Source organism: Zalophus californianus, chromosome 10, assembly GCF_009762305.2.
Source record: "Zalophus californianus isolate mZalCal1 chromosome 10, mZalCal1.pri.v2, whole genome shotgun sequence".
Classification (NCBI taxonomy): Eukaryota; Metazoa; Chordata; class Mammalia; order Carnivora; family Otariidae; genus Zalophus; species Zalophus californianus.
The window spans coordinates 38,054,381-38,067,655 of NC_045604.1; the positions used below are offsets into that span (position 1 = coordinate 38,054,381).

Below are 13,275 nucleotides of genomic sequence, written 5' to 3' on the forward strand. Positions count from 1 at the left end.
GTGTGCAGATGGTTTTGTTGTCTTCATTCGGGGCAGGGGTGCTACAGGCAGCTCATGGGTGGAGGCCTGGAATGCCGCTCATCATCCTCCCGTGCACAGGACAGCCCTCTACGAAGAGCCCTGCCCCCCTCAGGGTTTCCAGAGCCCACGCACAGGCCCTGCTGGTCACTGATCTCTGCGCTGTTATGGTCTGTTGGCGAGCCCGTCTCCCCACTCGACTGTACAAGGTCTGGGTGGCTGCCAAGTCAATATGTGCGGGTGAGAGAAGGGGAGAGATAGACGAGAAGAGATGTTTGGGCAGGTTTGGGTGGAGGGGGTTGCACCGGCTGGAGTCTGGCTCATGGGGGTAACCCCACTGGCAGGGTTATTGGGCTTAATTCTACGGGGTCTTTCCAACCTAGCAGCTCTAACCACCCGTAGCTGGGGGTGTGGGAATCAGACCCCGCACTGAGGAGCCGGCTAGATCAGAGTCGGGGATCAACTCTGTGCTAGGCATTGGGGGGGTGCTCGGATGAGCATCCCCCACAGCCAACTTTTTCTTCACTGTTCTATTTTTCTCCATAGCATCTTTTAACCCATTTTTCAGTTTATTTGCCTGTCTCTTCTCCTCACTCCCTTCCCCACCTCAGAATGTGGCTCCATAGAGCAGGGGCTTTTCGTCTTTATTGTTCACTGCTTTATTCCCAGGGAATAAAGTGCCTGACACATGGCATGTGCTCAATTAAAATGTGTGGAAGCACTGAATGTCTGAACGCGCCCCTGCTCTACAGCCTGGAGAGCCAGTCCACCACACACAAGTTCTCCTCCTCTGCACCAGCGAGAATGGGGGCAGTCCCCGGGAGCCTACCTCCTGGACCACGAAGGATTTGTTCACTGTCAACAACGTTAATTCCAAAGCTGCTTTGGGGGAAGATGCAGGAGCTTCACACATACACCCTGGATAGTCCCTGAAAAATCTGGAATGATGGACTAACACTGACCCGAGGGAGGAGAGAGCAGGCCAGGATGATGCAAAAGGCCAAGCAAGCTGGCAGCCAAATGAAGTTATGGCCAGTTGACAGGACAATGGCACGAACAAAGGCCTCCCTGCCTCCTGGAACTGCTGCCAAGCATCATGACACACGGGGCTAATTGCATCTGAGGGCACGGCGCTGCCTAGGAGCGGCCCGCAGGGCTGGCGGGGCTTTAGTCACTTGCCGGCTTGCCTGAAGAAGCCCATTCATCACTGTGCAGGGCCAACACAGTGCAGCCCAATTACACACAGGGAGCGAGGACCAAGGTGGGGAGGGCAAGTGCCTGCTGGTCCCCTTGGAAACACATGCAAGAAATTAAAAAGGCATGAGTAGAAGGAGATGTCTGGGTCTAGCCAGGCTTGCCAGGGAATTGTGTGTCTGTGGGGGGCCGCTGACCGCAAAGGCTGTGGCCCATAGGGCTTTGGCTAAGCTCGGGCTCATGGGCTCATGGGCTCATGGCCTGGTCTATAGGCAAAGATTTTAAAAAACCTGGGCTCAAATCCCAGCTAACTGTCCAAGCTGGGGTTCCAGGCGCTGTCATTTTGAGCTCTGTGGCCTCAGGCAAGTCATCCATAAGAGGTGTATGTGGGTGAAGAGAAGGTTTATCTACTCAGCTCGCCTAACAGGTTTACTGGGAAAATTAAAAAGATGGGGCAAAAGGAAGGGCCTTGGGAATCAGCCTGGAGTGCAGGAAGGCACGGGAGGGATGCTGCCCGGTCCCCCACCCTGTCCCAGGGCTTTGTGCATTGGAAACAACAGCCAAGCATGTGAGGGTGGCCTGTAGTCACCCATGGAAACCAAATGGCTTTCACGGCACACCCTTCATCTGCAGGAGATGCCTTTTCAGATCTTCAGGCGGTTCTTAGAATCCCACTTCAGGCTCCCTGGCGGGCAAGCTTATGGACACACACAGACAAACAGTTCATTTGGGCTGTTCTGAATGGTTACTTTAGGCAGATAAATTTATAATCAGCTTATAATCCCATGGCATTTTCCACTTTGTAAAACTCATACAAATGTAATCCTTAACTAACACTAGAAGATTGGCATGATTATTCTTTTACAAAGCATGATTTTAAAGGATCAGAGAGGTTGGGTGAGTTTCCCAAAGCTGTAGAGCCAGTTTGTATCAGAGACAAGCTTTGCGTCCAGGCTCCTGATTGCAGGTTAGACTGATGCCTGCTGGGTAGACAGAACTGCTCACCTTCCAGAGTGTCATCTTCTCCTTCTCTTCTAGGGTCTGTGGTTTGGGGCCCACTTTTGTTGTCTGCATTGCTTAACCACCTTCCCTGACAAATCTAAGCAGAACCGTCTTCCGGAAGGGGATGGCCTGGAACACAGAATTCTCCCTGGGGAAGGTGGGCCTGGGCAGCTTTCTGAGCAGGTGCTGTTCCACTGGGATCCTGAGCAAGGCAGGGCACCTTCCCTCCTGGGCATCACGCTGTCTTGAGGACTGCAGACATGGCCCTTCCAACATCTACCGTTGCTGAGAAGGTGGTTACAGTAGATCTCCTAGGTGCAAGATGATGGACACTCTCTCTCTTTAAAATAAGCACAGTGCATGTACTTCCCTGTGGAGAGCTTGTGTCTGGATTCTGAATCCTGAGAATAAAACAGAGGGAAGGGAACTTTAGTTTATGCTAAAAACGAATGTGCTCTCTGATTTTTAAACGACACTTCACATATTACCAATCCACATCTAATTCTTACCATAGCCCTGTGAGAGTAGTTATAACCCTGTGAGGCACTATAATTCCATTTTAAAGACTGGGGACACTGAGGTTTAAAAGGGTATAGATGACTTGTCCGAAGTCACACAGCTGATACATGGTAGTGATGGACCAAAGACCTGGTTCTTCTGTCTACAGGTTCAAGGCTTTTCACAGATGGCAACATTTTTTTTTACTTTCCATGGGGGAGAAGTTTACTAACAGTAAATTCCAAGGTTGATTAGAGCGAGGCACTTCTAATGGGGATCACTTTAAATTCCTTGTAACATTATTACTTTTCTCTAGAATCATAAAATCAGGCTAATGGCATCTAATCTACCCTTATCACAGACCCATGATCCGATGTCTTAGCAGGTGTTGTGTGAGGACAGAGTCATGTATGAAGAGACTCACCAGTCACTGCTTGAGGTTAGGTGCTTGCGTGCTGCCCGAGACTGTCTTTAGAGATCCCAGGCTGGGCTAGTGGCCCAGCACCTAGTGGTGCTTCAACAAGCACTCACAGAGCAGCACAAGGTTCCTCGCTGGATGCCCACAAATTTAAGAATAAGTGTGTAGCATAGTCCCTATCTTCAAGTTTACACTTGATAGGAAGGTGAGATTTGTTATAAATTTTGAATGGCAATGAACAAAACAGAATGGAATGAAGTACCCATCTTTTTGATACAGAATCCAAAAAGGCTTCATGAAGGAAGTAGGTATTGAGCGGGTCTTGAGAACGGGTAGAACTTAGAGGGGGAGGCTTTCCATTCTGGTGGAGGATAAAGTGCCAACAGCAGGTGGAGTGTGAGGGATGCATGGCTCCTAGCACTCTGGCCACAGCGCACACATTCCCCGAGTCCTGGAAGAGCCAGGTTTTAATCTCTGAGTCTTTGTTACCTCTTCTGGAAAGAACCTCTCTCTCTTGCTTCCTTGTCCCCCTCTCTCTCATGCCCCATCTACCTGTTAACACTGGTCAGTTCAACCTCCCTTCCATTAGGAGACCACCCGTGCCCCCTGCAGGGCTTTGCCTTCCTTTGCACGGCACTGGGCATGTGGCATGATGATGAGTTCATAAGTCTGTGACCCTTGAGAACAGGGATTCCTTGCTGTTGGTTTTTGCATGGTCATTTGTTGAATAAATACAAATGAAAGATGGCAATGCAGATGGCATGAACAAATCTGCAAGAAGACTCCTGCTACAGGAACATGTGGGCTAACACCCAGAACCAGTGTGGCCCTGTGCCATTGCATGTACGATGCCTAATAAATCTGAATTAATGTTTCTTTGATGAATGAATGGTTGATGGACTGAGTTATATATACATCATGATGAAAATCCATCATCACTATTCAGCTAAAACTTGATTGATGTTTCAGTTTTAACCTTATTTCCTTAAAGTCCATGAAGCTTAAACCAGGGAAGAGTCAAATTGTGCAGGGCAGGTGAGCAATGTCCAGAGGGAAGTGAGACTGTGGGCCTGAGCTGAGGGCTTAGCAACAGCCAGCAGGCGATGGGCAGCGTCTGCAAAGGCAAGAGAGGCGCTAGAGACGTGAGCAGGAGCCAGGGAATTCAACTCTTTCCTGAGGACATGGGGCACAAGTAGACCTTGAAGCAGGGTCTGTTATAGGATTATTATTTTTTTTTCTTCTTTTAAAGACAGAGGCCCCTGACTGAAATGGAGAGAATGCACCCAGCCCGAGCAAGACTTAGGACCCAGAAGACTGATGTTAAGGTTATTACAGAAGCTTGGGTGTGAGCTGGCTGAGGCTGCACTAGGGGGTTGGTTATGAGCACAGAGAACAGCAGAGGGGTTAGTGAGCGGGAAGGAGTGAGCACAGACAGGACCAGTTGCAGCCTGGCCTGGCAGGGACCCAGGGGTGCTGGTGATGCAGGTACAGGAAAAGGAGCTGAGAATGATCTGGCTGAGGAAGCCAGGTGGATCCTAGTTAAGATGAATCTGGAATCTGGAAGAAGAGGTACAGTTGGGCTGAGAGGGAAGAATGAGTTATTTCCAGAATTTTTCTACATGTTGGCTTTGTTCTGAGTCTAAATTGTATGATTTTCAGAGATGTAGCTATACGTGGATACTGATAAATTATGCTTTCTTAATTAACATAATACTTTCCCACATTATTACAGATGCTTCTTAAACATTATTTTTAATAAGGGGCAAACTGGGAATAAATACGCAACCTGTCAGAGAAAGTGAGTCAGACGTGCTAATGGAAGAGGGTTTCCCATGCTACACAAGCACAAGAGCAGGCCACTGGCCCGTCAACAGGTCTTCTAGGAGGGCTTGTCCTCAGCCTGGTGAGTGATACAAAGAACTCATGGAGAGCCTACAGTCATACTCCAGAGGCCCTGGGGGAGAGCACACCAGCTGCGGTGAGGTCTCGGTCACAGGCACATAGCCTGCGAAAGATATGAGGGACCCAGAGAGCAGTCTTGGCCTCAGCAGTTGGAGGGGGTTGGCCTGGGGGGAGTCTCTGTGACTACGAAGGAGGGTCTGAAGAAAACGTCCCCAACAAGCTGGGAGGAGAAAATGAGACTCTGTCCTTGAGAGTATTTCGCAATCTCAAAGGCTGAAAACAAATACTATCATTATTACCCACATTCAAAACCATTAATTCAAAACCGATGGAAGTTTTCCCAATATTCATCTATAAAGCCACAGGGTAGAAAGGAGACATTTTTGCTACACTCCACTTTGCATCTTTTGAATCATTCAGCTGTAATTAAAAAAAAATACATTAAATCTATGCAAACCAATTCTCTCTTGTTCATTGACAGCAGTGATGGAGAAACAAGTCAGATCACTGGGGGTTTTTTGACTTGTTCAGAAAGAAATCATAAAAAGAAAGGGAATGATTGCATCTCACAGTGACTTTTTTTAAAAGATTTATTTATTTATTTATTTATTTGAGAGAGAGAGAGAGAGAGAAACAGCATGAGAGGGGAGAGGGTCAGAGGGAGAAGCAGGCTTCCCACTGAGCTGGGAGCCCAATGTAGGGCTTGATCCCAGGACTCCGGGATCATGACCTAAGCCGAAGGCACTCACTTAACCGACTGAGCCACGCAGGCGCCCTCACAGTGACTTTATTCATTTGAAAAGCGTGATGCCCATTCCTAGAATAACACTGAATGATCACATATTAAGAGAAAATGAGCCAGAATGGCTTTAGGGGATAAGGACATGGCATTAATGTATAGGACTTAAATTCCAGTTGGGTTAACCTTCTTGGTGCCTCAGTTTTTACATATGTAGAATGGGTATAGCAAAACCCACCATGAAGAATCATTATGAGACTCAGTTGGGAGAACTTCAGTGAAGGCAGCTAGCACCGATGACCTGAAACTCTATCCATGTCTGTCTACTGAATCTTAGAAATACCAACTTTCTGCAATTATTTTTTTATTATATAATAAGTTGTCTCTGGAAATAAGCACCCAGGGCTAGGATGGGGTGACCAACTGTAGGCTAGGGTTCAGATTCACCCATGACTATTCCTGTTTTAGTATAAAAAGTCCTGCATCTCATTGCTGCTATGAACATTGGGGTGCATGTGCCCCTTCTTTCCACTACATCTGTATCTTTGGGGTAAATACCCAGTAGTGCGATTGCTGGGTCACAGGGTAGCTCTATTTTTAACGTCTTGAGGCGCCTCCACACTGTTTTCCAAAGTGGCTGCACCAGCTTGCATTCCCACCAACAGTGTAAGAGGGTTCCCCTTTCTCCGCGTCCTCTCCAACATTTGTTGTTTCCTGCCTGGTTAATTACCCACCATTTGCACTGACATGGATGGAACTCGAGGGGATTATGCTAAGTGAAATAAGTCAAGCAGAGAAAGTCAATTATCATATGGTTTCACTTATATGTGGACCATAAGGAATAGCATTAGGAGAAGGAAGGGAAAAATGAAGGGAGGGAAGTCAGGGGAGGAGACAAACCATGAGAGACTATGGACTCAGGGAAACAAACTGAGGGTTTCAGAGGGGTTTCAGTGGGGGGATGGGTTAGCCCGGTGATGGGTATTAAGGAGGGCACGTACTGCATGGAGCACTGGGTGTTATACGCAAACAATGAATCATGGAACAGTGCATCAAAAACTAATGAAGTACTGTATGGTGACTAACATAACATAAAAAACAAAACAAAACAAAAAAAAAAACCCTGCATCTCAGAAGATCCCTCAGTCCCGAGCAAACCAAGAGGTTGGCCAACCTAGCAATAATGGTCACCAATGATGCCATCAAGAACCAAGTTACTTTCTTTTTTTTAAGTTGGCCCTTCTGACTGTTGCTTATTGCATCATGATTGTAAGATGGCTAATGCACTTCCAGCCATCATGTTTGCATTCCAGCCAGGAAGGAAAGGGAATGGCAAAAGGATCAAAGGCTTTCTCTAGAGAGGTCTGCCTCTTACTCTGGAAAGAAAGATTTTCTTGAAGATTTGCACTTACACTTCACTGGCTAGAACTGTTTCACATGGCCACTTCCAGCTGTAAGAGTAGCTGGGAAAACTGAGGACAGTTGACCTTAGAACAATGTGGGGATCAGGGGCACCAACTCCCTGTGCAGTGGAAAATCCATGTATAACTTTTGACACCCTAAAAACTTACCTACTAATAGCCTACTGTTGACCAGAAGGTTTACCCTGAACATAAACAGTCAAGACATATTTTACATGTTATATGTATTACATACTGTATTATTACAATAAAGAAGCCAGAGAAAAGAAAATGTTATTAAGAAGATCATAAGGAAGAGAAAAGAAACTTAGAGTAGTGTACTGTAAAAATTCCACACAGAAGTAGACCCGTGCAGTTCAAAGCCATGCTGTTCAAGATCAACTGTATTTTGCTTCCAGCCCCAAAATAGAGGAGGCCAGGAGAGAAAGTGATGGAAGCCTCTGGGTGGTCAATCCACAGTGTCTGCTACACCCCCTCCCTCTTTATTACCCCCAGCCAATGCTGAGCACCTGCTGTGTGACAGGCAGTGTGCTAGGATCTGCGAAGGGCAGAAAGATGAGAACCGTACAACCCTCACGCCAAGTAAGCTTACGGTCTGGTACAGTCTGACATAAGGCAGGTGGGATTATGTCAGAAGGCAGCCAGGAGAGAGTGGGAAGCGTGCTGGCAAATCCTGCCCAGGATGCAGGCAGGAATGACAGGGTTGGTGGATTAGCCAGGCAACAATGAACATGATGCATCTTCCAAGCAAGGATAAACCCAAAGATGTGAGGGCAGCCCTTGGCAACAAGAAAGCTCCAGGAAGAAAAGCCAGTGGGTGTGAGAAGAAGGAATGTGTGTGTAGCGTAAGTACCTCTTATCTCTGAAAATGACCTGGCCTTGGGGGCCTTTGGTTGTTGCTATGGCTTTAGGGAGCCATTTGGAAAACAGGGTATGCACAGGTCTGAGAGACCTTGAAGTACACCCACCAATGAGCTGTAAGAACTCCTCATGGAGACAAGTCACCTAGAGTAAATGAGATTCCAAACCCACCCTTGAGAAAGAGAAAGCCAAACCCATATCGTCTGTCTGCGGATCCTGTTGGGCACCCGAGCCCTCACCTTACCCCCGTTTCCTAGCTTTTTGGGCTCTGAAGCCGGCCCCCTCCTCTCCTGCAGCCTCCGCTCCCCCAGCTCAGGGGGAGCTCTCTGCCCCTCCCCCAGCCTCTGCACTGCCTGGCCAGCGCCCCGAGCCAGGCAGTGCAGAGGCCGTGGCCCCAGTTGCCAACCAGCGCCGGTGCCTGGCGCCAGCAAACTGCCCAGGTTTCTAGGCGAGTGGCAGCACATCCCACCTGCCCTGGGTGGTGCTGGCCACGCAGCAGATCCATACCTGTCCCTCACAAGCCTTACATTACCTCACGGAGGCAGCAGACAAGCCCACAAGGCGGGGACACATATCCCCAGGTAGCTCAGGAGGAAATGAGGTCCGGGGAAGTTAGGAAAACTGCCCCAGATGACCCAGCTGTTTAGTGGAAGAGGTGGGACTTCAACCTGGGTTGGATTCTAAGGCCTCCGCTTTTCCCGCTGTTGTGCACCATTTCTCTGTACACAGCTGAGCTCTCTCTCCCTAGTTCCGCTGCCTGCAAGCTTGTCTTCGCCCAGATCCCTGGCTCTGATGGCATCCTCTGGGGAAGGGTCTTGATCGCCAAAGCCTGTGATGAAGCTTCGTTGATTACTCCACCCAACAAATATTTATTGAGTACCCCCTATTGGCCAGGCACCGTGCTGGGCTGCTCTGTTATTTTCTGCTGCCTCAATTTGCCCACAGCTGGGCCCGCTGACCTGTTTGCAGCCTGGGCCTGGCATGGCTGCCTCTGAGGCTGTCCCAGTACCGGCAGTGCCACTAGCCACTGCTGTCATCACTCAGGGGTTCCGAGGACGGGAAAGAGGTGAAACAGCCACCAGGTCCATCTGATTCTTGACAAACAATATGGTGAAAGTGGAGATTACAAGAGAACATATTTGGTGCGTTGGGGCGGGGAGGGGGGGGATGAGCTGCCCATAGTCACTCTCTGCTCACTGAATGGAGGGTCCTAGAGGGGCGCCATGGAGGCACAAGAAATGGAGACTTGGCGGGGGAGGGGTAAAAGGGGTAAAACCCAAGTTTACTCAATGTAACTGCATTTTTTTTCTATTTGTAAAAGTAATACATTGTGGTCATTGTGGAAAATTGGAAAGTACTAAAAAGTAAAGAAAAAAGAAAAAAGAACGTAAAAAAAATTGGCAATTACTAAAAGTGTAAAGAAATAACTAAATACACTGTGTGATTCCATTACCCAGAGATGATAACTACAGTTAACATTTTGTGTGTTTACCTCTAGATTTTTGTCTGTGCACACATGCGAATTTATTCTGTACATACTATTCTGTGGCAATATTGTATCACTTCAGGGTGCCTGGGTGGCTCAGTTGGTTAAGCGACTGCCTTCGGCTCAGGTCATGATCCTGGAGTCCGAGGATCGAGTCCCACATCGGGCTCCCTGCTCAGCAGGGAGTCTGCTTCTCCCTCTGACCCTCTTCCCTCTCGTGCTCTCTCTCATTCTCTCTTTCAAATAAATAAATAAAATCTTTTTAAAAAAAATCTTTTAAAAAAATTGTATCACTTCACACTATATTGATACCCCACTTGAGCAACTGTTTCGGGAAGAGGTTCTTTTCAGCAGCCCCACAGGATTCCATCGCATGCGTGCGCCATAATTTCTCTGGGCTGTGTCCTCTCCATCCCCGTTTTGTCCTAAATAAATAATGCTGAGATGAACCCCTTTGAACGTAAGTATTTGCACACACATCTGACTTTTTCCCTTGGGCTGAACTCTGAGGGACACGGTATGACAAACCACTTTGGCATGATCTGTCTCTCTGCCCAGAAAGGAAGGATGGATGGGGACGGCAAGTGTCACCACCAGGCTTTCTGAGCAGGAACTTTAGGGATACCCAAAGGGGGACATGCCGAAGCCCCAAATCTTCACTTTTCCTACAGATTTTCTTTGAAGGACACTGCTTTACTACTCAGAACTCCTCAGCTTAGAAATCTGAGGAAACCAGCTCAAGAAACGGAGACAAGACTGTCAGGCAGGAACCTAGCCAGTCCTCAGAGAGGGCCTGGGAAAGAGGAATACCAGATTTCCTCTCCTCTCCCTCTCTCTCCTCTCCTCATCGCTTCTCATGGACCAGTGTGTCTCCAACTTGAGAGCGCACCAAAATCACTTACAGGCTCATTAAAACACCAAGTGCTGGGTTTCTGACTGAGCATGTCCGGGGCAGGACCGAGAATCTGCATTTCTAATACATTCCCAGGTGATGCTGACGCTGCTGGTCCAAGGACTACGCTGGGAGAACCAATGCTAGAGTACAATATGGCTGCTGGTGCAGGGCAGACACCTTCCAAGACGGCTACCATGCCCTGGTTTCTGAGTGAATCCCACCCTCTCACCGTGATCCTGCCTCGTGGCACCAAAGCCAGGATGTTACCATGTTCCATCAGGAAAAGACCTCCCTCCCAAGAGGATTAGGCCCAAGAGGGGGTTGAGGTCGCTAAGGCTTTTTTCTGAGAAATGACTCCGTCCGCGCTCAGGCGGTTCTCTCTCTCACAGTCTAACTTGCTTTCCTCTGGCCTGACACCTGGATGCTGAGCAGTGGTGTGTTAAGGAGCGTCTCCCTGTCTCAGACCACAGGCTCCAAAGCGCTCCTCCGGTCCGCGTAGCCATGAAGCAGGGCTTGCTGGGGAAGTCTGGGTGACCCTCCACAGGATAGGGCCATAAGTAAGGAAGGGCCCTTCCCCGGGTCTCGGGTTGCTTCAAGCCAAGAGGCAGCCAACAGTGGGGAACTTACCATCCACCGAGAAGCTATAGAGGAGCTCTGGTGAAAACACTATGACATGGTGAGAGGTCTTGTAAGATTATAAAAGAAGAACCAACACTTAACTGCACTCCTACTTAATGCCAGGCACCGAGGACCTTACGTTGATCGCCTGATTTAATCTTCCCTACAAACTTATGAGTGCAGAGCTGGGATAATATGTATTATCATCCCCATGGAACAGATGAAGAAATTCAGGCACAAAGGCTAGGGTGCTTGCTCAAGCCCACTCAAGCTCTTAACGACCACTCTGCAGCTACTCCTGGGAGAAGCCAGAAAACTAAAAAAGGGCAGAGGGGAGGAAACAAATGCACGTTTTCCTTAGTTCAACCATTCTATTAACACTCCAAGGAGGGGACAACTATCGCCGTTTTATAGGCAAGGAAACTGAGACGTAGTGAAGAAGCTTCCCAAGGTCACACAGCTGGTGAGAGCCGCCCCAGTCATGAAGCCCAGGCCTGTGAGCCCCCAAAGCCCATCTGCCCCCACATCTACCAGTATACTTCCCAGGAGACGTTCCTTGCCACGGGGGATACAGGCAGGCTTCAGCGTAGGTGGCACTGGTCAGCTGTTTGTTCAGTGGACAGCGACAGCAGGGCTACAAGCCTGCGATGAATAAACACTTGGGGCGTGAAAATGCACGGCCCATATGTCAACAGAGGAAGGGCACATAATGACATATTCTTGAATAGACTTCTAACTGGACAATTAAAAAAATCACATCTGGGGGCGCCTGGGTGGCTCAGTCGTTAAGCGTCTGCCTTCGGCTCAGGTCATGATCCCAGGGTCCTGGGATCGAGCCCCGCATCGGGCTCCCCGCTCCGCGGGAAGCCTGCTTCTCCCTCTCCCTCTCCCCCTGCTTGTGTTCCCTCTCTCACTGTATCTCTCTCTGTCAAATAAATAAATAAAATGTTTATAAAAAAATCACATCTGAATATTGTGACAAGCAAAAGGGATTACAAAATTAGTACATATTAAAAATTCAGGATATAAAACTATTTACTATTACTATTTAAGATTTCAATTTAACATATATATGTATCTCCTATATATACGCGCCACATATGTTTTATATCTATATCAGCCTGGAAGAAAATACACTATCTAGCTAAGTGGACTTCCCAGGACAGTAGGCTTATGAATGACTTTTATTTTCTTTTTTACTTTTCTTTCTGTATTTCCCAAACACAACAATCTTGCATTACTTTTACAGCCACCAAAAGAAATCCAGTTTGTTTACAAAGATGCAAGGGCTGAGCTTCTTTCCTGACGCCATCTATCAGAGAGAGGATGACGTCCCCTCATCCCAACCCTCTTCTCCTGCCTTCCTGCTTCACAAGTTGGCTTTCCAAGACTTTTCATTTGGGAGTTGTTGATGTTTACTTTACCTATTGAAAAATAATTTTTGTGGGGGTGGGAGAGATGGCGTTCAATGGTTCCCGGGGGGTCTGCTCTGACGCCCTCAGGGAGGGCTCTAGTTTAGCAGTTTAACCATGCCTGGAACACACACGGGAGCCCTGGTCTCCTCTGAGTTTCTCCCCACCCCCCACTCCCCTGCCCCGGCCAGGTGGATGTGGGCTTTCCCCTGAAGTCCTCAGCAGACTTCTGAGCACATAACCCTTGAGGCTCATTTTGCTCTACCTCTCTCTGCACTTAAATGATTACCTCTTTAGAAAGCAAACCCTCAAACACAAGTTGAAGTTCCTACGATCTTTAAAAGCTTTAAAAAAATCAACCAATCTGAAACTTGGTGATTTATAATGATAAAGTTGACTCCATTTTTTAATTTTTTGTGATTACGTTCTCATAAATTTCCATTTGTATTTGGAGGATTTTGACACAGGTGCTAAGGTATATTAAAATAATTCTGGAGCTACATAAAAAGAAATCAGATACAAAGAATGGCCACTAAAGATTGAAACAAAAAACGAGCTTCAATTTAAAAACTAGTCCTTAAGGTGACTTAAAAAAAGAATTCAAAAATCCCCCCTGCCCTCCCCGTACCTAGATTTGAAATGGACCTTTCCTCCTCCGCCCTGTGTAATATTTTTAAAAGTCTTGGGCTCCATTTTCAAACTAAGTTCTGTATTTTTTAAGGGTGACACATGCCAAGTAACCAGAAACTGGCCTTGGCTTGGAAATCCTCCCAGTTCTTGTAAACATGCCATCACTAGTTCCTTTCAGGAT

General features: G+C 47.7%; 1 long non-coding RNA gene across 2 annotated transcripts in view; it reads right to left on the minus strand.

The window, feature by feature from the left end:
* Positions 1-1,954: 1,954 nt before the first annotated feature.
* The window catches only part of LOC113933013, a 38,136-nt gene continuing 26,815 nt past the window's right edge, over positions 1,955-13,275 (minus strand). For both annotated transcript variants that reach the window (XR_003523208.1, XR_003523209.1), the window contains exon 3: positions 1,955-2,615. This is a non-coding gene — a long non-coding RNA (uncharacterized LOC113933013). The remainder of the gene's footprint in view (positions 2,616-13,275) is intronic.